Here is a 25766-nt window from a genome sequence, read left to right on the forward strand (position 1 = left end):
TTCTCTTGCTCATTTAATTCATTGAGTGTATGTAACAACTGAATATCCACAATACAAATATCACTAGGAATCTCACTTACACTATTGTTTTCAGACGTGACTTGTCGCAAACCACTTTTTCAACCTCAGTTTGTGTGTGAATTGAAATAGATCAACCTCAACGACTGGCACATATTTATCTTCGCTTTGGACTAATGGATTGGTTGTAGGTACCTTTTCCTTCATAAACGGGATACTGCGTAAGTGGTCATACCGTTTGGCGAAGGTTAAAATTTGTCCTTTTTCATAATCGACGAGGTCACGCAAAAATATGCGTTGTTTTTTCTCTCGTATCTCTTTTTCGATTTTTTTTCAAGTCACAATTCAATTTTGGCCATGTCACGGTTGAATTCATCTTCATCACAAACCGATTTCAGTTGGATGGTAATGACGTCAATCTGTTGCGTTATTTTGTCACAGTCCCTTGTAGCATATTTGACTAGCAGTTTCAGCATAACAGTTGAGCAGCTATGATTATTAGCTGCCCACTCCTCTATTAAATCTGGATCGGGATCATTAAAAGTAGGTGTGATAAAAATGCGAAGGCCACGTGGTGCCCAGCCGGCATCCACGTACTTTTGGAGGGTTGTGGCCTCCCACCACTTATTCTGTTCCTTTTTTAACAGTTTCCATAGTTGATCCCATAATGCTTTTTTAGAATTAATGTTACCAGTTACCGTTTGCCGATTGGTCATTTCACTGTTGCTGAGTAGCGATTGTTCCTCGAACATAATATTAGCTATCTCACTTCTCTTATCATTTCTAGACCTTGCCATGATACAAATAATACGTTTCAAACACGTACTCACGTTTGAAGCTGCCTGGAAGAATCTGTTTATGATATTCCTCCTGGCTTCGTATGCCCCTTAGTAACGCCGTATTCAGTGCACCTCCAAAGAGTTCGCCACCAGGATATCGTTAGCGGGACACAAAGTGCAGTAGTCCTTGCTGTCGGGTCCGGTCAATGACGATACCGGGCATACGTGCACGTTCGTCCTGTTTAGACGCGGGGGCGGGCAACGGTTACCAAATTTAATCCAACACGAATAGTGGCGAAGGATCTGTGCCGCTTGCAACGGCGGGCCGTGGCAGGGTCGCCAACCCTAGTAAATCCACACAAAAAGTCGTCTTGCAACGTCTCAAAGACAACACGCCTTAGCCCATACTTGCTTCAAACGTGAGATTTATTTTCATGGAAAAAAGGCACCCAACGCGTTTTGAAGCGTCCGCTTCTTGTTCACGAGTAATGGGTAAATGAAAAGCAATTAAGTTATATACAAAATCATGTGACATTCAAGTTAATGAAAAGTGAAAACAGATTGCACTTTCAATGTCTCAAAGAAGTTTTCTCGAGGGTTTTTTCATAAATAAGGCTCGTATATTTCTCTGTTAGCATATTAACATCATAGTTCATGAATGGCAGAATAATCATTCGAGCCTGCGATATTTAGCAAGTGTGTTTACATGTTGATGTGTCGCCGCTCGAAGCAGGGAACTTCAGCGACCATGGTGCCGCGCGTGAGTCTTTTGCATCGCAACAAATCATACGGGTAGAAACACCCATGCCCGGGACTCAATTTGGGCCACAGAAATCTCCACAAAGGAGAATGTTATTTGCATACAAATAACATAAATGCCAAATAGCCCCAGTGGGCAACTAATAATGTGGCCACACAGCCCCAGTGAACAATTAATACTTCCAAGCCCAAGTGGGCAACACTGAACCCTACGTGCTGGCAACAGATCTAATAATGTCAAGCCCCGAAGAGCAACGATAACCATTATCCTGTAAGTTTAGCCCAAGTGGGCACAATTATCACTTCACTAATCGCCAATGGTACTACCAATAATCAACCGTTAAATATACTGTTAATAATAAGTCATTACAGACAGGAACTGCGCAGTTGAGATATTTATGCTTCTTTCGCCTTCCACTTGCATCTGAGACATTTTGACAATCTGAAATAAGAAAAACAAATGAATGTTCAAATATACATATAAAATTGCGTCATTGCAAATACACACAACATTAATATTGACTCAGATAGTGGGAATAAAAACAACAGTTAAAATTCCAGTTTAGCATATTAAGAAAACTAACGCTATATATATATATCATATATCTATCTCTCTGGAACTGTACCACCAAGCCTAATGTGCCACTCGCACCCCAGTCATCTGTCCCCGTCCTTCATGTATCCTCCAGTGTAATGCCCAGGAACTCGCACCTCCTGTCACTGGGTCCTCGCCCACAAGAGAGGCTTCTCGAGGATGCTGCATCGAACACCTTTCCTTCCCTTGTGCCACTGATAGTTATGTGTCTAAACTACCCCACAAGCATATTTATAGAGTTAAAAAAAACACTCCTCCAATCCTTTCTCATACGATGACGTGCCGTATATCGCCAGCATTAATCTCAGCCACTGATAATTATTTTGGGATACATTCCTTTTTTGCACAATGTGCCACTACAGACTGGCACCAATCACCTCGGTCCAGCTCGAAATGCTAATCCAGGTCGTTTTTCACCAGCAACACAAGTAACCTGTTAGACTTGTCATCCTTTATTTTTTGTAATTTTTTTTTTATTAAACATCAGTTGCAGTACAGTAAATCACATGAAAAAGTGCATTATTGAAACACAGAATAATTTCATATCCATTGTACATTCCTACGTTATATCCTAATGTTTGGGTAACATCATACTCTGTCATTTAGCGACATTTGCCACCATATTTTCTTCTGATATCGTACTCTTCGTGGCTCTTATCCCAGGCCAACCTCCCACATTTTAAATTCCTCTATATTCCACCCATTGGCTCCATATTTTCTCCCATTTCTGGGGGCAGCCTCTATTCTCATAAACCACCTTTTCCGCTGCACTGCACCAGTCCAGATTAGACTTCCATCGCCTTATCTGCAGTAGGAGGTTTGGTCTCCAGGCCCTGTCAATATTCCTTTTGGCTATCATTGATGCCATCGTTAGCCAAGTCTTTTGATATTTTTACCACGTCTGCTCATCTGTTACACCTAAGATTAGCTATCTGGGCTCTAGCGGTATATCTTACCCTATTACTTCCGACATGGTTCATGTCACCCCTCCCCAATATTTCTGTATGACTGGGCTTCCCCAAATGATATGGAAGAAGGTGCCCCTGTAGTTGCACCCTCTTACACACTGTTCAGAGGGGCTACATCCTAATTTGTGAATCAGTGTTCTTGAATATTAGGATCTATGCAAGATTCTAAGATGGACCTACTGAAATTCCGCTCTAATTGCTACCTCTCTGGGGCTTTGTATTGCTTCTGTCCAGTCGTCGTCCTCTAGCAACCCTATATCCCCTTCCAAAGCTTCCCATAGGGCTCTCAATGGATCCTAGACTTGGCATAGTTTCCCCTGACTTTTTGCCTCCATATCCTGCATTTTTGACTGTGTAATGGATTTCGTTTTTGCTGGCTTAGATGCTTTGGGCACTTTGCCACTGCTGATCAGTGCGAAAGTGCAGTGCTCCCTGTGTAAACTTTAATTATGATTGGTTATCCAGTGCTCCCTGTGTAAACTGTAATGATGATTGGTTATCCATGATTGGCATATCTGATTTACTGGTAAGTCCCTAGTAAAGTGCACTGTGTGTGCCAGGGCTTGTAAATCAAATGCTACTAGTAGGCTTGCAGCACTGATTGTGCCACCCACATGAGTAACCTGGTAAATGTGTCTCAGACCTACTACTGTATTGTCTGCGCGCAGTTTGTAACTGCCAGGTTGCCCTGGCAAGTGCGCCCACTTGCCAAGCCCTAACCTTCCCTTTTTTTACATGTAAGGCACCCCTACGGTAGGCCCATGGTACCCCCGTGTGCAGGGTGCAGTGTATGTGAAAGGTAGGACATTTACTGGTGTGTTTTACATGTCCTGATAGTGAAATACTGCCACTTTCGTTTTTCACTATTGAAACGCTGGCAGTCCCATAGGATAGCTTGGAAGTTGCAATGTAACATGTAACTTTCCATTGGAAAGATAGCGAAATGGAGTTTAGGCTCTCTGAACTCAGAATTTAATAACACATCTTGTAGTAAGGTGGTTTTTAAATTGTGTGTTTGAAAATGCCACTATTAGAAAGTATATGTAACAATGGACAGCATCTCAACAGGTAATATTTAAAGACAGTTTTTTGAAAATAAGCACATCAGTTGACAGAAGAAGAAAACAGGGAGGCATGAATTGTTATTGCAATATATGCGAAGAGCAGACTGTATTCAAAAACAGTAGGAAAATGGCACTATATTACATGTATATGTAACCTGTACAGACTTGTGCTTGTGATAAAGGTGAACGACGCAAAGTAACAAGTGAAGCAGCGAAAAAACGGTGCAAAAGAAAACAATAGAGTCAATATATATTCAGAAAAACATTTTGTGGTTAAAAATCATTAACAAAGATTAGGAAAAGGTACATTATTTGATGAACCACAGAGCGTGTGCCAAGGAATTGTGCTAAGGAGTTGACGGCGTTTCTACCCGTTGTGAGTTCAGGTCATTTTCAGGACCAGGTTAAAGAGTGTAAGTGCTGCATTATAGTAGGAGAGCAGCGAGGGTAGCACCCAAAGGCGCGGTGTGCTAGGGGTAGCATGACGTCCGCGGGGTTATCCACGGGAAGACCGTGGTGTTCCAATATGTAGATGTACTACAAGAATCTCAGGTTAGGGGCTTTTGTCGACTACAATGAATCCGGAGTTGTGAGGGAGAAGCCCCTGAAGATGGAGAGCAATTACTGGAGGTCCGGCGTCAGGGGAGGCGACATCCGGTAGTGTGGCGTAATGAATGATCACTAGATGTCAGAATTAGGTGGACGGAGGTCAGCGGGGATGCAAGATCCTCCAGTAATCTCACAGACTGCGGCAAGACTTTTAGAAAGTAGGCACCTTTTTGTTCATCCATTCAGTGTGCCTCTGCCTGTTATGTATTCACTGTCTGGTTTTGGTGTGACTGGGGCTAGGTATGTGCATTCATTCTAAGCAGTCACAAGGGGGGTTTAGGTGTGTCCTGCCTTTTCAGAGTGACTCATAGTTGAGCTAAATAGACCTGGTCTGCATTTAGAGTAATGGGAGGAGTTTCACTAGCACTTAATAGGCCATGTCTCCTGTGCACAATGCTGTCTCCACCTCCTGTAGTGAAACTGTGCCATAGAGAGCAGAACTGGTTTGGACTGGGCTCAGAGACCCTTGCCACAAAGAGAACATGGGGTATAGTTATTGAACTGTAAACCTCGGGGATAATATCACTTCTGGACTCAAGAGAAACCTCTGCCAAGGAAAAGAGCTGAAGAGCTATAAGGAGGAGTACTGCCCCTTTGCTGTGGTGCTTTGCTGGGTTGGCCTGCAGTGGCTGCTTCTGCCAAGGAGAGGACAAAGACTGGAATTTTGCTCTGAACATGGACGAAGACGAATCTCCAAGGGTTTGTGTGTGCTTGCCTCCTGTTCTGAAGTCTGAGGACCACAAAGACTTCATCTGTACTCACTGACCAGCACATGGACTCCTCTGTGGACTCCTGTATTCAAAAGGTCACCAGTTCCAGTTCCTGGGCCCTGAGAGTTGTGTATTTGGTGTTGCAAAGCAAGAAGAACAACTCTGATGCAGTCAGCGATGCTGCGAGTGATGCTGCGACCTGTACCGAGGCTGGGTGCACTGCTCGTGAAGTGCACAACGCACAGCCCCACCTGCACCGCAGCTTTGATGCCTGCAGTTATCAGCCTTGCCGATGCCAGTGCTCGCACCGTCACCGCCAGCATCACGTAGAGTCGATAACCGACGAGGGTGACTTCATAAACTCTGTTAAGAAGTCCCAGGAACAAAAGGACTTCACCACCAGCTCCCCTGGAACTCTGCTGAGAGAGTTCTGACCTGCCTTGGAGTGCTTGCCCAGTCTTGGGGCCTCAGGAGGTCGTTTGCTGTGTTTGGGAGCTGGGAAGCAGAAGCGTGAACAAGAGTGACTGGTACCCAACGCATCATCCGATTGCGTGTCGCAAGACGAGAGTGCGAGGAAAATTTCATCGCGGCACCATCGCAACACGCAGGGTCCCCGCATCGCCGAGTGCGTCGAGCATCGTCCCGGTGCGAGAAGATTCCTGACGCTGCGAGGGTCGTCGCAGAACCAGTTTGCGGGCCGCACCACTGCCGGTGCGTGAAAAGTCTCCAATCGCTGCGTGCGTCGACGCAGAGTCCCGTTCCGTGGCGCATCGAGAGTTGCGGCGCCGGAAGGCAACGCTGCGCCACGCATCGCACCACATCGAAGAGTGTCGCATCGAACCTGTGCGTGAAGCTTCCCCCTAAGAAACCTACGCAACGAAGGCCAAAGTCATCGCATCCTCCCCTTACAGATCGGAGCCGGCGCATCCACCTCTGCTGGGTGAAGCAGGGCTGCTGCAAAGCCTCCCCAGGATCTCAGGAGTATTGCATCGCCTTTGCAAGCTTCCTTGTTATAGCTTTTGGGAACCTTATCGCAACTACAGGTACTGTTGGGCACGAAAGTGTCGCATTTTGTGCATTGAGAGTCGCATTGTGCAGGACACTGACTTTTACATTCTGGAGTACTTTCTGCAAACTCTTGAACTATCTTTAAAGTAACCTTTTGAATTATATGTTGGTTTGTCTGTAGTATTTGGTCTTGTGAAGTTTTTAGTAAAGATACATTATTTTTCTAAAACTGGTGTGGAGTAAATCTGTGGTGTTTTCACTGTGTTACTGTGAGTGTTGGTACAAATACTTTACACATTGCCTTTGATAGCCTAGACTGCTCAGGCCAAGCTACCTAGAGGGTGAGCAGGGGTTATCTTAACAGTGTATCCCCCTTTCCCTGTCTAGAAGCAAGGGTCCCTACTTGGACAGTGGAACCTACCCTGCCAACTAGAGACCCCCAGATCTAACAATACGCAACGCAACTCAACACAAAGCACGAACAGATTTTTAATTACCATGGAGGTATGTGGGTTGGCAAAGAAGCCACTGGATTCCAACAGTTCAAATTTTGTCTGCATCTGACATCAAGTAAGCCAATCTGATTTATACAGTATATCGACACTCCGGACCTTGGCACTTGTGTGACTTTGAAGGATCAGGTGTTGGGAGTTGTGCATTGAACTGACTAGACAGTTTACATTTTCTTTGAGGCAGGTGCTACTGTGACATTCACTGTTTGCCCCAAACCCAGGCCGTGCCCGCTAGAATGAGGAGCACAAAACCTTCCTCCGCCGCTGTGCAGTGTGGCGTGCAGGAGTCTTCCAATCTGAAGCCATCATACCAATGTGCCAATTGGGAGGGGTCTCCCATACAGAATCATATTTATATATATATATATATCCAACACGAATAGTGGCGAAGGATCCGTGCCGCTTGCAATGGCGGGCCGTGGCAGGGTCACCAACCCTAGTAAATCCACACAAAAAGTCGTCTTGCAACGTCTCAAAGACAACACGCCTTAGCCCATACTTCCTTCAAACGTGAGATTTATTTTCATGGAAAAAAGGCACCCCGAGTAATGGGTAAATGAAAAACAATAAAGTTATATACAAAATCATGTGACATTGAAAACAGATTGCACTTTCAATGTCTCAAAGAAGTTTTCTCGAGGGTTTTTCATAAATAAGGCTCTTGTATTTCTCTGTTAGCATATAAACATCACAGTTCATAATTGGCAAAATAATCATTCGAGCCTACGATATTTAGCAAGTGTGCTTACATGTTGATGTGTCGCCGCTCGAAGCAGGGAACTTCAACGACCATGGTGCCGCGTGTGAGTCTTTTGCATCGCAACAAATCATACGGGTAGAAACACCCATGCCCGGGACTCAATTCAGGCCACAGAAATCTCCACAAAGCAGAATGTTATTTGTATACAAATAACATAAATGCCAAATAGCCCCAGTGGGCAACTAATAATGTAGCCACACAGCCCCAATGAACAATTAATACTTCCAAGCCCAAGTGGGCAACACGGAACCCTACGTGCTGGCAACAGATCTAATAATGTCAAGCCCCGAAAAGCAACGATAACCATTGTCCTGTGAGTTTAGCTCAAGTGGGCACAATTATAACCTCACTAATCGCCAATGGTACCACCAATAATCAACCGTTAAATATACTGTTACGAATAAGTCATTACAGCCAGGAACTGCACAGTTCAGATATTTATGCGTCTTTCGCCTTCCACTTGCATCTGATTCATTTTGACAATCTGAAATAAGAAAAACAAATGAATGTCAAATATACATATAAAATTGCGTCATTGCAAATACACACAACATTAATATTGACTCAGAGATAGTGGGAATAAAAACAACAGTTAAAATTCCATTTTAGCATATTAAGAAAACTAACGCTACAGATATTCTCAGCCTAAGTGCACTGCTAATGCTTTATCACTATTGGGGCCACCAGGCTGTATAGTGTGATATTTAATAATCATCCTGGATTCGAGATCTGAGTTCTTTAGTTCTGTCTCCTCCCCTTTCCCTTTTCGGGACACAATCCAGGACAATGAATGACAGTAAACTGGTATTTTGGTTAAGGGTAGAATGAAAATGACGTGTGATGGGGTACTGTCTGCCATTGTGTGTTATTGCCCTCAGATGCTCCAAAATCCGTTTTTTGCTTTATGGATTGTACTCCCAATGTAAAATTTGTTACATGGGCATCTGAGGGCATAAACAGCGTACTCCGAATTGCATGACGCATGTTTTGAGATCTTAAATATTTTTGAGTCAGCAGACAAGCTGACTTCCTTACAATTGGTGCTGTACCGACAGGCCTTGCATCTGTCACATACATAGAACCCTTGGACAGCACTCCTTTGTATCGTGGTCAATTTAGGTAATAGGGCAGGGTGCATCCTCTTAATGAGGTTGGACGGATGGCAACTTCGGGCGTGTAATAAACTATTGCCCGCTGTTTTCTTTCTATACCACACAGTTTCCAATTTCTCATTGTTGACTTGTAGCTGTACGTCTAAGAATTCAATAGTTTCTTCACCAAAGTGACTCGTAAAAGTCAAATTGAATGTATTTTCATTTAGTGCAGTTACAAAAGCTTCAGCCTCACTTTGGCTCCCTTCCCAGATACAGAAAATATAATCGATGTATCTGGCCCAGACTCTCACGTGTTTCAAATATGCAGCATGGACCCGGACCACCTGCTCCTCCCACCAGCCAAGGTAAAGACACGCAAAGCTGGTGGCAAAGCAGGTGCCCATAGCGGTCCCGAGAGTCTGTCGGTAGACTTGATCATTGAATACAAAAAAGTTTTTAGTTAAGCATGTTAACATCATGTCAATAAGCATATCAGTATGAAAAAGGAACGATACAGATCTTTCTCTAAGGTAATGCCTGCATGCTCTAATGCCCAGATCATGTGGTATACTTGTGTAAAGACTGTTGACATCTAGGGTCATGAGTAAACAATTATCATTCCGTTGTATTTTCTCAACAAGTCTCAGAAAGTCTCCAGCATCTTTTACAAAAGAGGGCAGATTTTTGACTAATGGTTGCAAGTAGTGATCAACGTATCTTGAAGTGTTCTCCAAACTACTCCCTCTGGAGAACACTATAGGCCTTCCCGAAGGGTTAAGGTTATCTTCATGTAGTTTCGGAAGTAGATAGAGGACCGGAATTTTAGGAAATTTGCAATAGAGAAAACAAAATTCTTCCTGTTCTAAAAGGCCTCTCTCTTTCCACTCCCATAGCTGTTCCAGATATTCTTTATTGGCTGTATTGTATAAACTCCTAGAGCTTATTTCATATCTAGTATGATCATTTAGCTGTTCTAAACCTTCTTGAATGTAATTGTCTCTAGATAGAACAACAACATTGCCGCCCTTGTCGGACTTTTTAATGACCATGCTGTTGTCTTCCTTTAAGCTCTTGATGGCATTTCTCTGTGATTGAGTGAGATTTAATGACTCCTGGTGTCTATTGTATGATCAATGGTTCAAGCCCGTAACCACCCCCATCTCAAAGATATCGAGGGCCTCATCAGTTATTTGTGTTAAAAATATAGATTTGGGTTTGAACCCACTATTGTGAATTAAATCTAATCTGATATTCTCATTGATCAGATTGATGTAAGGATCAGGGTTAAAATTCTCTTGCTCATTTAATTCATTGAGTGTATGTAACAACTGAATATCCACAATACAAATATCACTAGGAATCTCACTTACACTATTGTTTTCAGACGTGACTTGTCGCAAACCACTTTTTCAACCTCAGTTTGTGTGTGAATTGAAATAGATCAACCTCAACAACTGGCACATATTTATCTTCGCTTTGGACTAATGGATTGGTTGTAGGTACCTTTTCCTTCATAAACGGGATACTGCGTAAGTGGTCATACCGTTTGGCGAAGGTTAAAATTTGTCCTTTTTCATAATCGACGAGGTCACGCAAAAATATGCGTTGTTTTTTCTCTCGTATCTCTTTTTCGATTTTTTTTCAAGTCACAATTCCATTTTGGCCATGTCACGGTTGAATTCATCTTCATCACAAACCGATTTCAGTTGGATGGTAATGACGTCAATCTGTTGCGTTATTTTGTCACAGTCCCTTGTAGCATATTTGACTAGCAGTTTCAGCATAACAGTTGAGCAGCTATGATTATTAGCTGCCCACTCCTCTATTAAATCTGGATCGGGATCATTAAAAGTAGGTGTGATAAAAATGCGAAGGCCACGTGGTGCCCAGCCGGCATCCACGTACTTTTGGAGGGTTGTGGCCTCCCACCACTTATTCTGTTCCTTTTTTAACAGTTTCCATAGTTGATCCCATAATGCTTTTTTAGAATTAATGTTACCAGTTACCGTTTGCCGATTGGTCATTTCACTGTTGCTGAGTAGCGATTGTTCCTCGAACATAATATTAGCTATCTCACTTCTCTTATCATTTCTAGACCTTGCCATGATACAAATAATACGTTTCAAACACGTACTCACGTTTGAAGCTGCCTGGAAGAATCTGTTTATGATATTCCTCCTGGCTTCGTATGCCCCTTAGTAACGCCGTATTCAGTGCACCTCCAAAGAGTTCGCCACCAGGATATCGTTAGCGGGACACAAAGTGCAGTAGTCCTTGCTGTCGGGTCCGGTCAATGACGATACCGGGCATACGTGCACGTTCGTCCTGTTTAGACGCGGGGGCGGGCAACGGTTACCAAATTTAATCCAACACGAATAGTGGCGAAGGATCTGTGCCGCTTGCAACGGCGGGCCGTGGCAGGGTCGCCAACCCTAGTAAATCCACACAAAAAGTCGTCTTGCAACGTCTCAAAGACAACACGCCTTAGCCCATACTTGCTTCAAACGTGAGATTTATTTTCATGGAAAAAAGGCACCCAACGCGTTTTGAAGCGTCCGCTTCTTGTTCACGAGTAATGGGTAAATGAAAAGCAATTAAGTTATATACAAAATCATGTGACATTCAAGTTAATGAAAAGTGAAAACAGATTGCACTTTCAATGTCTCAAAGAAGTTTTCTCGAGGGTTTTTTCATAAATAAGGCTCGTATATTTCTCTGTTAGCATATTAACATCATAGTTCATGAATGGCAGAATAATCATTCGAGCCTGCGATATTTAGCAAGTGTGTTTACATGTTGATGTGTCGCCGCTCGAAGCAGGGAACTTCAGCGACCATGGTGCCGCGCGTGAGTCTTTTGCATCGCAACAAATCATACGGGTAGAAACACCCATGCCCGGGACTCAATTTGGGCCACAGAAATCTCCACAAAGGAGAATGTTATTTGCATACAAATAACATAAATGCCAAATAGCCCCAGTGGGCAACTAATAATGTGGCCACACAGCCCCAGTGAACAATTAATACTTCCAAGCCCAAGTGGGCAACACTGAACCCTACGTGCTGGCAACAGATCTAATAATGTCAAGCCCCGAAGAGCAACGATAACCATTATCCTGTAAGTTTAGCCCAAGTGGGCACAATTATCACTTCACTAATCGCCAATGGTACTACCAATAATCAACCGTTAAATATACTGTTAATAATAAGTCATTACAGACAGGAACTGCGCAGTTGAGATATTTATGCTTCTTTCGCCTTCCACTTGCATCTGAGACATTTTGACAATCTGAAATAAGAAAAACAAATGAATGTTCAAATATACATATAAAATTGCGTCATTGCAAATACACACAACATTAATATTGACTCAGATAGTGGGAATAAAAACAACAGTTAAAATTCCAGTTTAGCATATTAAGAAAACTAACGCTATATATATATATCATATATCTATCTCTCTGGAACTGTACCACCAAGCCTAATGTGCCACTCGCACCCCAGTCATCTGTCCCCGTCCTTCATGTATCCTCCAGTGTAATGCCCAGGAACTCGCACCTCCTGTCACTGGGTCCTCGCCCACAAGAGAGGCTTCTCGAGGATGCTGCATCGAACACCTTTCCTTCCCTTGTGCCACTGATAGTTATGTGTCTAAACTACCCCACAAGCATATTTATAGAGTTAAAAAAAACACTCCTCCAATCCTTTCTCATACGATGACGTGCCGTATATCGCCAGCATTAATCTCAGCCACTGATAATTATTTTGGGATACATTCCTTTTTTGCACAATGTGCCACTACAGACTGGCACCAATCACCTCGGTCCAGCTCGAAATGCTAATCCAGGTCGTTTTTCACCAGCAACACAAGTAACCTGTTAGACTTGTCATCCTTTATTTTTTGTAATTTTTTTTTTATTAAACATCAGTTGCAGTACAGTAAATCACATGAAAAAGTGCATTATTGAAACACAGAATAATTTCATATCCATTGTACATTCCTACGTTATATCCTAATGTTTGGGTAACATCATACTCTGTCATTTAGCGACATTTGCCACCATATTTTCTTCTGATATCGTACTCTTCGTGGCTCTTATCCCAGGCCAACCTCCCACATTTTAAATTCCTCTATATTCCACCCATTGGCTCCATATTTTCTCCCATTTCTGGGGGCAGCCTCTATTCTCATAAACCACCTTTTCCGCTGCACTGCACCAGTCCAGATTAGACTTCCATCGCCTTATCTGCAGTAGGAGGTTTGGTCTCCAGGCCCTGTCAATATTCCTTTTGGCTATCATTGATGCCATCGTTAGCCAAGTCTTTTGATATTTTTACCACGTCTGCTCATCTGTTACACCTAAGATTAGCTATCTGGGCTCTAGCGGTATATCTTACCCTATTACTTCCGACATGGTTCATGTCACCCCTCCCCAATATTTCTGTATGACTGGGCTTCCCCAAATGATATGGAAGAAGGTGCCCCTGTAGTTGCACCCTCTTACACACTGTTCAGAGGGGCTACATCCTAATTTGTGAATCAGTGTTCTTGAATATTAGGATCTATGCAAGATTCTAAGATGGACCTACTGAAATTCCGCTCTAATTGCTACCTCTCTGGGGCTTTGTATTGCTTCTGTCCAGTCGTCGTCCTCTAGCAACCCTATATCCCCTTCCAAAGCTTCCCATAGGGCTCTCAATGGATCCTAGACTTGGCATAGTTTCCCCTGACTTTTTGCCTCCATATCCTGCATTTTTGACTGTGTAATGGATTTCGTTTTTGCTGGCTTAGATGCTTTGGGCACTTTGCCACTGCTGATCAGTGCGAAAGTGCAGTGCTCCCTGTGTAAACTTTAATTATGATTGGTTATCCAGTGCTCCCTGTGTAAACTGTAATGATGATTGGTTATCCATGATTGGCATATCTGATTTACTGGTAAGTCCCTAGTAAAGTGCACTGTGTGTGCCAGGGCTTGTAAATCAAATGCTACTAGTAGGCTTGCAGCACTGATTGTGCCACCCACATGAGTAACCTGGTAAATGTGTCTCAGACCTACTACTGTATTGTCTGCGCGCAGTTTGTAACTGCCAGGTTGCCCTGGCAAGTGCGCCCACTTGCCAAGCCCTAACCTTCCCTTTTTTTACATGTAAGGCACCCCTACGGTAGGCCCATGGTACCCCCGTGTGCAGGGTGCAGTGTATGTGAAAGGTAGGACATTTACTGGTGTGTTTTACATGTCCTGATAGTGAAATACTGCCACTTTCGTTTTTCACTATTGAAACGCTGGCAGTCCCATAGGATAGCTTGGAAGTTGCAATGTAACATGTAACTTTCCATTGGAAAGATAGCGAAATGGAGTTTAGGCTCTCTGAACTCAGAATTTAATAACACATCTTGTAGTAAGGTGGTTTTTAAATTGTGTGTTTGAAAATGCCACTATTAGAAAGTATATGTAACAATGGACAGCATCTCAACAGGTAATATTTAAAGACAGTTTTTTGAAAATAAGCACATCAGTTGACAGAAGAAGAAAACAGGGAGGCATGAATTGTTATTGCAATATATGCGAAGAGCAGACTGTATTCAAAAACAGTAGGAAAATGGCACTATATTACATGTATATGTAACCTGTACAGACTTGTGCTTGTGATAAAGGTGAACGACGCAAAGTAACAAGTGAAGCAGCGAAAAAACGGTGCAAAAGAAAACAATAGAGTCAATATATATTCAGAAAAACATTTTGTGGTTAAAAATCATTAACAAAGATTAGGAAAAGGTACATTATTTGATGAACCACAGAGCGTGTGCCAAGGAATTGTGCTAAGGAGTTGACGGCGTTTCTACCCGTTGTGAGTTCAGGTCATTTTCAGGACCAGGTTAAAGAGTGTAAGTGCTGCATTATAGTAGGAGAGCAGCGAGGGTAGCACCCAAAGGCGCGGTGTGCTAGGGGAAGCATGACGTCCGCGGGGTTATCCACGGGAAGACCGTGGTGTTCCAATATGTAGATGTACTACAAGAATCTCAGGTTAGGGGCTTTTGTCGACTACAATGAATCCGGAGTTGTGAGGGAGAAGCCCCTGAAGATGGAGAGCAATTACTGGAGGTCCGGCGTCAGGGGAGGCGACATCCGGTAGTGTGGCGTAATGAATGATCACTAGATGTCAGAATTAGGTGGACGGAGGTCAGCGGGGATGCAAGATCCTCCAGTAATCTCACAGACTGCGGCAAGACTTTTAGAAAGTAGGCACCTTTTTGTTCATCCATTCAGTGTGCCTCTGCCTGTTATGTATTCACTGTCTGGTTTTGGTGTGACTGGGGCTAGGTATGTGCATTCATTCTAAGCAGTCACAAGGGGGGTTTAGGTGTGTCCTGCCTTTTCAGAGTGACTCATAGTTGAGCTAAATAGACCTGGTCTGCATTTAGAGTAATGGGAGGAGTTTCACTAGCACTTAATAGGCCATGTCTCCTGTGCACAATGCTGTCTCCACCTCCTGTAGTGAAACTGTGCCATAGAGAGCAGAACTGGTTTGGACTGGGCTCAGAGACCCTTGCCACAAAGAGAACATGGGGTATAGTTATTGAACTGTAAACCTCGGGGATAATATCACTTCTGGACTCAAGAGAAACCTCTGCCAAGGAAAAGAGCTGAAGAGCTATAAGGAGGAGTACTGCCCCTTTGCTGTGGTGCTTTGCTGGGTTGGCCTGCAGTGGCTGCTTCTGCCAAGGAGAGGACAAAGACTGGAATTTTGCTCTGAACATGGACGAAGACGAATCTCCAAGGGCTTGTGTGTGCTTGCCTCCTGTTCTGAAGTCTGAGGACCACAAAGACTTCATCTGTACTCACTGACCAGCACATGGACTCCTCTGTGGACTCCTGTATTCAAAAGGTCACCAGTTCCAGTTCCTGGGCCCTGAGAGTTGTGTATTTGGTGTTGCAAAGCAAGAAGAACAACTCTGATGCAGTCAGCGATGCTGCGAGTGATGCTGCGACCTGTACCGAGGCTGGGTGCACTGCTCGTGAAGTGCACAACGCACAGCCCCACCTGCACCGCAGCTTTGATGCCTGCAGTTATCAGCCTTGCCGATGCCAGTGCTCGCACCGTCACCGCCAGCATCACGTAGAGTCGATAACCGACGAGGGTGACTTCATAAACTCTTCAGAGTCGCATCGTCTCACCGGAACCGACACCTTATCGCCGCTGCCTTGCCTCCTCACGGACTCGATGCCTCGCCTCCCCCAGTGGCAGGAAGGAACCGGCTTCACCTCGGCACCAACACCTCAACTCCACGATGCCATGCATCGTCTGTTGACTTCATTTCCAAGGTACTGCTGGTTTGCGGGTCCGTGTGACTCCGTGCCCAGCCCGAGTAACTAACGGTCGGCACTGTGCTTTAGATTCATGCCTGTCATGACGTCGTAATAGCCCCAGGTTGAGATATTTTGCTTCTACAGTTCTATTTGTGAAGTAACATTTTTAAAAGTGATATCTAGATTCGTGTATGTAGGACTTTTGTTGTTTTGGTCTTGTTTTGGTTTATATAAAGATACTTTATTTTTCTAAACTGGTGTGTCCTTTTGTGGTGTTTTCACTTGTTACTGTGTGTTTCAGGACAAATACTTTACACATTTCCTTTGGGATAGGCCTGTCTGCTTGCGGCAAACTACCAAGGGGGTGAGCAGGAGTTATCTAAAGTGTGTAATCCCCTTATCCTGACTAGAAGGAAGGGTCCCTTCTTGGACAAAGGTGCATACTTCTGCCAATTAGAGATCCCCATTTCTGACATACCCGCAAACTGATTTTGGCTTGTGGGGCATCAGCATAGTGATGGAGCTCCAGTTAAATGGCCCTGCAAGCAATAACTACAAGGCTTTGCATTTAGGGCACCCACTGGCAAAAACAAATATGTATCGACAAATATAGCAGACCCGACTTAAATGTGTTAATACGTTTAAACACATACACAAATGCATATTGACAACTTGTGCTTCATCTCTGTGCAACATACCGTTTATGTGTGTGCCCTCTTTTTTTTCATTCACCAAGGTTGCTGAGCCGTACATTAAGTTGAAAAGTGACATAGCTCAAATAGTATTTGGCACAGGCTGCCAGGATTCCGGTGGCAGAGATCGGACTGCCCGTGCACTGCGTCAGCCGGATGGTGCCTTCGGTGTCTGATGTGAGAATTCTTTTTGCAGACAAAATATTACATGTTGCGGTCATCGCACTCCTTACCTGATTTAACAAATCACAAAATTCTGGACGGTCTGTTTTCAGGGACTGCAGGGAAAAATCAAATATGGCTTTCTTCTTGCTTTTCATCCCATTTTCTCTCTTCTCTCCCCAAGGTATCCCCTCTAACCTTTCCTAATATCTTTCTCTCCTTTTCTCTCTTAGACAAAATGAACCATTTAAAATGCACACTCTTTGCTGTGATATGCTTATTGTTTGGGTGCAAAGAACAGGAGTCCTCACATTTCAGTGCCCTTCTCAAGAGGATTTGATTTTCTGCTTGAAAGGGGTGAAGTAGAGATTCCAAACACCTGCAACCCTGAAGAAATAAAACGGATGTGGGTGGAGGGGGTGCATAGGTGATGAATCTAACTCAGAAGTGTAACACTGCCACTGAATCACCATGCTCACTGGACGTTGTTTACAGTGCACAATTTTGCTTTTAAAAGATACACGAACCAGTGGCAGTTCATGTAAAAGGCAGCGAGTTAAGGGCCACATACTATTTATTTGCATTGTTTTCTTTCTGTGCTGGGCATGACAGAGATTTCCTGTTGATCTCTCACTAATCTGCTGCTTGCCACCAACAGTGCTGCCTTTGGTGCTCTTGTAAAGTATCAGAACAATGCAGCGGAGGACACCAGTCATGTTGCATGAGAACAGGACAGAGTCATCCGTTCTTAAAACAACTTGAGGAACCCAGGAAATTTTACACCAGAGCAGCTCCTGGTTTGCAGGTCTGGTCACCAACGGGCTAGGGAGTGGTGACTCTCAATGGTAGCTGGTCTGCACTGATATTATTTGCCACCTCCTCCTTGCTGTTGCTGGTTATGGTTTTTGTGTGTGTACGTTTATATAGCGCAAACTCAACCATTTATGTTTTAACCCCTTCATTGCCACGCCCTTTCCCCCTCCTGTGCCTGGCGTTGCATTAGTGGGTGGGGTTCATGACGAGATAGTCTCGTCATGGGCACAGCGCGACCGTGCTCCATGACGAGACTATCTCGTCATGGGCACAGAAGAGGTTAAGTCACAGGGAGATGAAGTGATTTTCCCGGAATCACAGAATGTTAAGCCGAAACTGGTACCCCCAGTTCTAAAGTCAGCAGCTCTGGCCATAACACCGCATCCTCTGCCATGTTGGTGGGAGGGGGCCTTTTGTGTAAACAGGTCAGGCCCTCTCCTTCCCTCTCCCCCTTACATGAATAGCTTATGCAGATGCTAAATTAAAATTGATTTGCCCTGGGACGGGGCATATGAGGGAGAAGGAAGACTAAGGGCGGGTAACAAGATAGTTTATTTAGCATCTGAAGGGAATGGACAGGTGCTGGCGACCTCAAATTGAAATTAATGATTAAAATCTGGTTTCCATGCAAGCTCAGGGCGCCTATCTGAATGTAGGTGCCCTAAGCCTAGGCCCAGCTCACCCATGCCTAAAGCCCGCTCTCTGCCTGGAGCATATGTTTCAATCAAAGCTAAGTGCCCGCCATTAGCCATTAGTTAATTTATGACAACATGAACACAAATCATGCGTGCCTATAAATCTTTTTCAGTACTTCTCCCGACATCACTTTAATCACAGAAACCTGGACCAACTTCTGCTCCCGGCCGGACATCGCCACCGCCATCTCCTACGGCTACAAAATCACCCACAATGAACGCACCAACCGGGAGGAGTCATTGCCATCGTCCACAAGGACACCCTCCATCTGACCACCCACTGTTAGGACCCTAAAACAACCTTGGACCAACCTCCATATCCAGAACCTGACCAACCCCAACACCACTCTCTGTGGCACCTCGTCTACAGGCCACCCGTACTCTGCCCTCCCTTCACCGACACCATCGTAGACCACATCGCACCCCAGGCTCTCGCATCCACCGACCACATCCTACTCGGCGACCTCAACTTCCACCTGGACAACCCCAGCAACCAGAACCACACGTCCCTGCTGGACAACCTCGCCAACATCAGACTCAAGCAGCTAGTTACCTCCCCGACCCACGCAGCCGGACACACACTTGAACCCACCTTCCCGTAGCTGGAACATCACCTTCAGTCACACCACCAAACTCCTCTGGACCGACCACCACTGCATGCACTTCACCTTGGCCACCCTCACTGTCCACCACCGCCCTCACCGCTTCCCGGTCGCAGCTGGAACAAGGCAACCGAGGAACACCTCTCTACCTGCCTTAGCACTACCACACCTCCGACATCAACACCTCAGCACATAACCTCCACCAATGGATCTCCAACTGCGCCAACACTCTGGCCCCTCTCAAAAGGGCCCCAAGCACGCAATACTCCAAGAAAGCAAACCGGTTCACTTCTGCCCTCCACGAGTCCAGACGCATCTCTAGGTGACTCAAGAAGAGATAGAGGAACAACAAAACTCCAGAAACCCACGCAGCCTTCAAAACCGCTGTCAGCACACGCCACCACCTTCTCAAACCCACAAAGAAAATGGCCCTCCAAGACAGAATCAACGCTAACGCACACAACAAGGAACTCTACGTCATCGTCAAGGAGTTCGCCAGGCCCAACAGCTAGACCACTGATGTTCCACCCTCCCAAGACTTCTGCAACAAACTCTGCACCTTCTGTCACCACTAGATCAGGCAGATCTATGACCGCTTTGACATCCAAGACCCTGCCTCAACACCCATCACCACCGCACTTAACCATGCCGCACCCCAACAGACCCTGCTGAACTGGACTTCGCTTACCACAGAAGACACAAACAAGACCATGAAGAGCATCCACTCCCAAGCCCCATCGGACCCGCATCACATCGTCTATAGAGCAGCCATTGCCCCAGAGCTTTGCCGCACCTTCCACTGCTTCTTCTAAACCGTCACCTTCCCCGACGACTGGAAACACGCAGAGATCAACCCCCTGCTGAAGAAGCCATCCGCTGACCCGATTGACCTCAAGAACTTCAGACCCATCTCTCTCCTCCCCATCGCAGCTAAGATCATAGAGAAGGCCATCAACGCCCAGCTCTCAGGGGTTCATCGAGGAAAACCACGTCCTGGACAACTCAATCCGGCTTCCAAAGTAAACACAACTCCGAAACCTCTCTCCTCACCGCCACAGACAACATCCGCTCCCTCCTTGACCACGGCAAAACCGCAGCTCTCATCCTACTGGACCTATCGGCCGCCTTCGATACCTCTCCCACCGCACCCTAATCACAAGACTACGTACCGGCATTCACAACAAGGCCCTGGACTGGATCCACTTATTCTTCACAGGTTGAATACAGCAAATCAGACTACCTCCATACCTCTCAGAACCTACAGAGATCAGCTGCGGAGTGGCCCAAGGCTCCTCCCTATCCCCACCCTCTCCAACATCTACATGGCCGCTCTCCTGGCCATCGTCAAAAACCACGGACTCAACATAATTTGCTGATCCTTTCTCTTACCAATGAGCCTACAGCCGCAAGAACCAACTTCCACAGCATGATAAAGGCCTTGGCCACCTGGATGAAAGATAGCTACCTCAAGCTGAACTCGGACAAGACTGAAATACTCATCTTAGGACCTGCCCAATCAGCCTGGGACAACTCTTGATGGCCCACCGCTCTGAGAACCCCTCCCACCCCTACGGACCACACACGCAATCTCGGCATCGTCTGGACCCCTCACTCTCAATAAACCGCCGTATCTTCATCCTGTTTCCACACGCTCCGCCTACTCCAGAAGACATTCAGATGGATCCCCCACAGAATCCAGTAAGATGGTCACCCATGCACTCATCACTAGCAGACTAGACTACTGCAACGCACTCTATGCCGACATCACCCAGAAATAATTCATGCAACTTCAGAACGTCCAAAACGCCGCAGCCAGACTGTTCCTCCACATCCCCTGCTGCAGCCACTTAACTAAACACCTCTGTCAACTCCACTGGCTTCCTGTCTATAAGAGAATCACTTTCAAGATCTTCACACATGCTCTTCATTACGCAGGACCAGTATATCTGAACCACCGCCTCTCTTTCTATGTACCCGCCAAACAGCCTCGCTCTGCCCAACTTGCTCAGCCACCGTCCCACGGATCCACATGACCAGAACCGGATGAAGATCCTTCTCCTACCTCGCCGCCAAGACCTGGAACACCCTGCCCATCCCACCTCAGGCAATCACCCTCGCTGACCCATTTCAGGCTTTTCAAATAAACCTCCACACCCAGATGGATCAGCAGCCTTCCCCCACCTCCCCCCCCCCCCCCCTTTGGTGCCTTGAGACCCTTACAGGTAAGTAGCCGCACTATATAGATTCCTGATTTACTTATATGCTGTTTTGTGTAGCACTCACAAAAAGTTCCTTAAATATAAAGACAAAAAACAAATAAAACTCTTATGCACCCAAGTATCTTGATTACATATCACATACCATGTACATATATGAAACATTAACACACATATAAATATCAAATTTAAGTGCATACATGACAACACCCATATACATTTTACACATATAGATTTCATGTGCCCAGGATAGTGAGCATAAGAAGTGAAGTATATCACTATTTATTTCTCCTTGTAGAGCAATCAAAAAGCCATTGAAGTGTATTATAATTACATCATATAATTCTTTTTGATTTAGTGTCAAGATAAAATTAATATACGCCCTTATAATGGGCTCACAAAAAAAAAAGTCCTGCCCAGATTGAAGTAGAAATGTGTACGCAACATTTAGTGAGAGGAGTATGGAGGAGCGTCTCCCTTTTGAAAAATTTAAATCAATCCTTCAAAAAGAACTGAAAAGAGCAGAAATATAATTTCCTCCTCCTCCTCACCAATGGGATTTCATTGAGTGTTTTTGTACATGAGGAGAAACATTTCACATCTTGTGCTTACTATCCTGGAAACAGGTTTTACAACAAGTGAAATCTATATGTGTAAAAGTTATATGGGTGTCGTCATGAATGTACTTGACACTTTGAGGGTTTATATGTACAGGAGAGTAAATTGCAATATACTCAATATCTGTATCTGTGTTAATATTTGATTTATGTACATGATATGTGATAATCACAATACGTGGGTTTATAAGAGTTCCATATGTTTTGTTTTGTTTTTGTCTTTATATAAAATATTTTTGTGAATGGTCCATAGAATAGTATATAATTAAATAACATTGATGTTTTGAAAAGGATTGTTTGGCACACATGATTTGTGTTCATGTTGTGATGAAATAACTAATGTTGTTTCTATGGTTAATGGGGGCACTTTGCTTTGATTGCATTTCTGGATCCCTCCCGCAGATAAGCCTCACAGGATTAAACCCTGTGATTCTTTTGGAGCATGTGTTTAGCCAAAGTCTTCACTAACAGCTTTAGTAAGGCAAAGACTGGGAGAAATTGAGGGAAATAGTATGTCCCTGGAAGACATGTGAAGAGTTTGTCAAAATGACTTTACCAGATTGAAGTGGAGGTCTGCCATTCCCTTCCAGCTAACCCATATGTACTAATGATATTTTGAGATAAACCAAGGCTCAGTTATTGAGAACATTTTGAGATACAAGCAGTGACAGCGATTGTAAGTGCTGCAAGCTTAAGCACCCAGTTATTTGAAAATGACACATTTAAAGCATTACAATATTTTTCCCCAGCAGAACCAATAACTAAAATAATTTGTTAGTTGATGGCCAGAATTGATAGATAGGAACTTGCAGTGCATCCTCTGTCCGCTATCCGTGATGCACATAAATGGCAATTCAAGTTAACCTGTATTAGAAGTTGGGCCTGCACAACAATTCCTAAAATACAAACCCTCAAACTCTTCATAACTATCATGAGGGCCCATACCCCACTGTGGAGGTTGGTAGGGGTGCAGGACTAAATGAGGACGAGTAGGATGTGGGAGTAATGAAGACTACCAGTAATTTATCTATGCACTACTCGCTCTTCCTCCTCACATTATTTACATGTGAGCGTATAGCAAACAAATAAATAGCAAGTGCCCAGTAAACACACACTATGCAAAGTATGTGCACTCACATGTGTCATATGTTTAATGAAGTACAAAGACCAACATTGTATCTACAGAAATCAAAACCATGGAACTTCTTTTGCACAAGAAGAAGTACAGCAGCCATAGAAGATCCAATTAAAACCTCCTAATGGTAAATGGACACACATTTTTTTACACAGTTTTATATAGCGCAAACTTGACCCGAACCGGCATCAGAGTGCATCAGAGCGCTTTACATAGCACCAGTTGCATTACATGAGGACACATTCATTTTTGTTAGACACGGGGAGATTAAGTGATTTGCCCAGAATCACAGGATGTTCAGCGTCATTGCCGAGACTTGAACCCAGTTCCCCAGATTCCAGGTCGACCGCCCTAGCCGTTAGGCCAACTCCTCTCCCACAAATGTATTCAAAGAAGCTGAAGTAGCAGGTCCAACTTCAAAACCCCTTTGCCTCTCCCTGGAAGGTATCCACCTCTATAACAGACCTACACTGGACAGCAAAATGACGGGGAACACTAGAACTTCATAGGCCTAAAAAAGTACCAGATGAATCCAGCCACTGATCATTGAGACTGAAAGCTTACTTTCCTATTGACTATACCTAGAGGAAACAAGGCACATCCAACTTACAAATAAACCTCAGTAATATGCAGATAAACTGGCACTGTACACCACACATAAAGAGAAGGAAATCTAATACAACCAGATGAGAATCATTAGGACCCACACAACATCTTGTACCAGGTGGAAAGGAACATCGTCTTTGCTTGAAGGCCAGACATAGCCACAAAACTAGATCCCGAGGAAGGAACCAAAGGTAGAGTTTTGTTAAAAAAAGATCATAAATCCTTCAACATGCTGTTAACCCTTTCCTTGGGGGGTGGGGGATGTACAGTCAGGTTTCCCAAGCCTCTACATTTGAGGCTAAAGCTAGGTCTCTGTGTAGAAAAGAAAAATGGACATGTAACAAACGCCTCTGTCTGGGATCTGTGTGTATGTGGAAGAAAGGCATTTGGAGGACGACAGACCCGACAGAGGATTAGCAGAGAATGAGAAGAGCCATTTCAGACATCAGGATTAGTTCACACAGTAGGCACTTAAAGGGTTAGTTTTATTGTACTATACCTATAGCAGAAACATGGATTAGAGTCGTCATGATTATAAGTTGGAACACAAATGCTAGCAGAAGCACATAACTAGGAGTAAAAAGATGAAAACACCAAATATTATAATTTATTGGTAGTTCCCTAGTCTACACTGGGTCTCAGATCAGCTGAGCTATGCAAAACTTTCCCCGCTTACTTTGATTTAACGCCAAGTGCCTAGCCTCAGTAATGTCAGCCAAAAACACAACCGTCGTGATCAAAAAATTAAGAGAAACACCTCTACCAGGTGAATTATCACCCTTTACATGAAGAACAAGAGGACAGTTCCAAGAGGAGGTGACAAGCAACACCCAAATATAAGCAAGCTCAAACCTCCTCAGAAGTAGAAAGGCATACCCAGCCACAGAAACCGTATCTCTGTTGAGTCCGCAGAGAGGAAGGAGTCAGTCCTAACTCAGACCTATTATGTAAGAAATTAAGAATCTGAATGGGGCCACCCACCAAAGGAGAAAGAGGCAAGGCTCAATCTTCTTACACAGGTATCTCCCAATGCTTTGAATAGGCATGAAGAGGGAGAAGGGCATCTATACTGCTGTAATCCCCTGCATTTCCCAAGGCCGTCTTAAATTCAGCAGCCGTCTTGTTCATTATCGACACCATTGTATTGAACCTGGACAGCTGAGAGAAGGAAAGCACCTGCCAATGATGTGTAGCTGGCAAGAAAAGAAGAAGTGTCCTTTCAAGTTGGTTCCCTGAAGGTGCAGCATGGACAACCTAGATTTGTGAGCCCAACAGGAAGCTAACAAGAATCACAAAGAACCCCTTCCTTTGGATATTGTGAAGTAATCTGTTTAAGAGCACGAAAGGATAGAAGGTACTCTTGAGGCCACAAGAGCAATAGGCTATAGGTATGATTTAAATCTGTGGAGGACTAAGCTTGAGACCCTTGTTGAGGTGTTCCTTTACTATTTGCCAATGAAAAGACACCATCAGACATGGAAAAACTGGAATGATCAGTCGTATTCTCAGGACTCTTTCCCAGCAAGCCTGAATCTATACAAGAAGGGGTTTCAGATATATCCATATCTGGATTACAGGGTTCCCGTGTGTTTGGAGATGGCTCAAACACACCAGGGCTGCAACTGCAGGAAGACATGGCATCGTGACTTTTCGTGATGGGTTCGGTCATGACATAGTAGACATAGTCCTAACTGCCACTTTAAGCCCTTCACAGGTCGCATCAGTTCCAAGTCGTAGTTGCTTTTCCATTAATTGCAATAGAAGAGCATATTATTTGCCCTCTTTTCACAACTGCACCATGCAGGCCTCAAAAGTCTAGGATTGTAAAGAAAATAGCAAACCCTCTGCAGTGATTTTTCTGCTTTCCTGATGTCGCCTCTCTTGGTGTAGTGCCATCTTCTGAGATCCTATTGGTGCTCTCTGACTGAATACAGCAGTACATTGTTAATTTTCAAAGAGTTAAAAAAATTCTCATGAAACCCCAGCAGATGACACAGCTTCTGACTACACAATGAGGCCGCGGCCGTCTCAAGTTCTTCCCGC

At 44.4% G+C, this 25766-nt stretch overlaps 1 protein-coding gene and 1 long non-coding RNA gene across 6 annotated transcripts in view; one reads left to right on the top strand and one right to left on the bottom strand.

Moving 5' to 3' along the window:
* LOC146783985 (uncharacterized) overlaps nt 1–12083 on the bottom strand; it is a 35093-nt gene extending 23010 nt beyond the window's left edge. For 2 of the 3 annotated variants that reach the window (XR_014970534.1, XR_014970533.1), the window contains exons 1-3: nt 11015–12083; nt 7772–8266; nt 1931–1998 (exon numbers count right to left, since the gene is read on the bottom strand). This is a non-coding gene — a long non-coding RNA (uncharacterized LOC146783985). The other variant, XR_014970535.1, reaches the window with a different exon arrangement.
* HSCB (HscB mitochondrial iron-sulfur cluster cochaperone) overlaps nt 1–25766 on the top strand; it is a 176298-nt gene that overhangs the window by 35839 nt on the left and 114693 nt on the right. The window lies entirely within an intron of this gene.

The sequence above is a fragment of the Triturus cristatus genome, chromosome 11 (assembly GCF_964204655.1).
Source record: "Triturus cristatus chromosome 11, aTriCri1.1, whole genome shotgun sequence".
Lineage (NCBI taxonomy): Eukaryota > Metazoa > Chordata > Amphibia > Caudata > Salamandridae > Triturus > Triturus cristatus.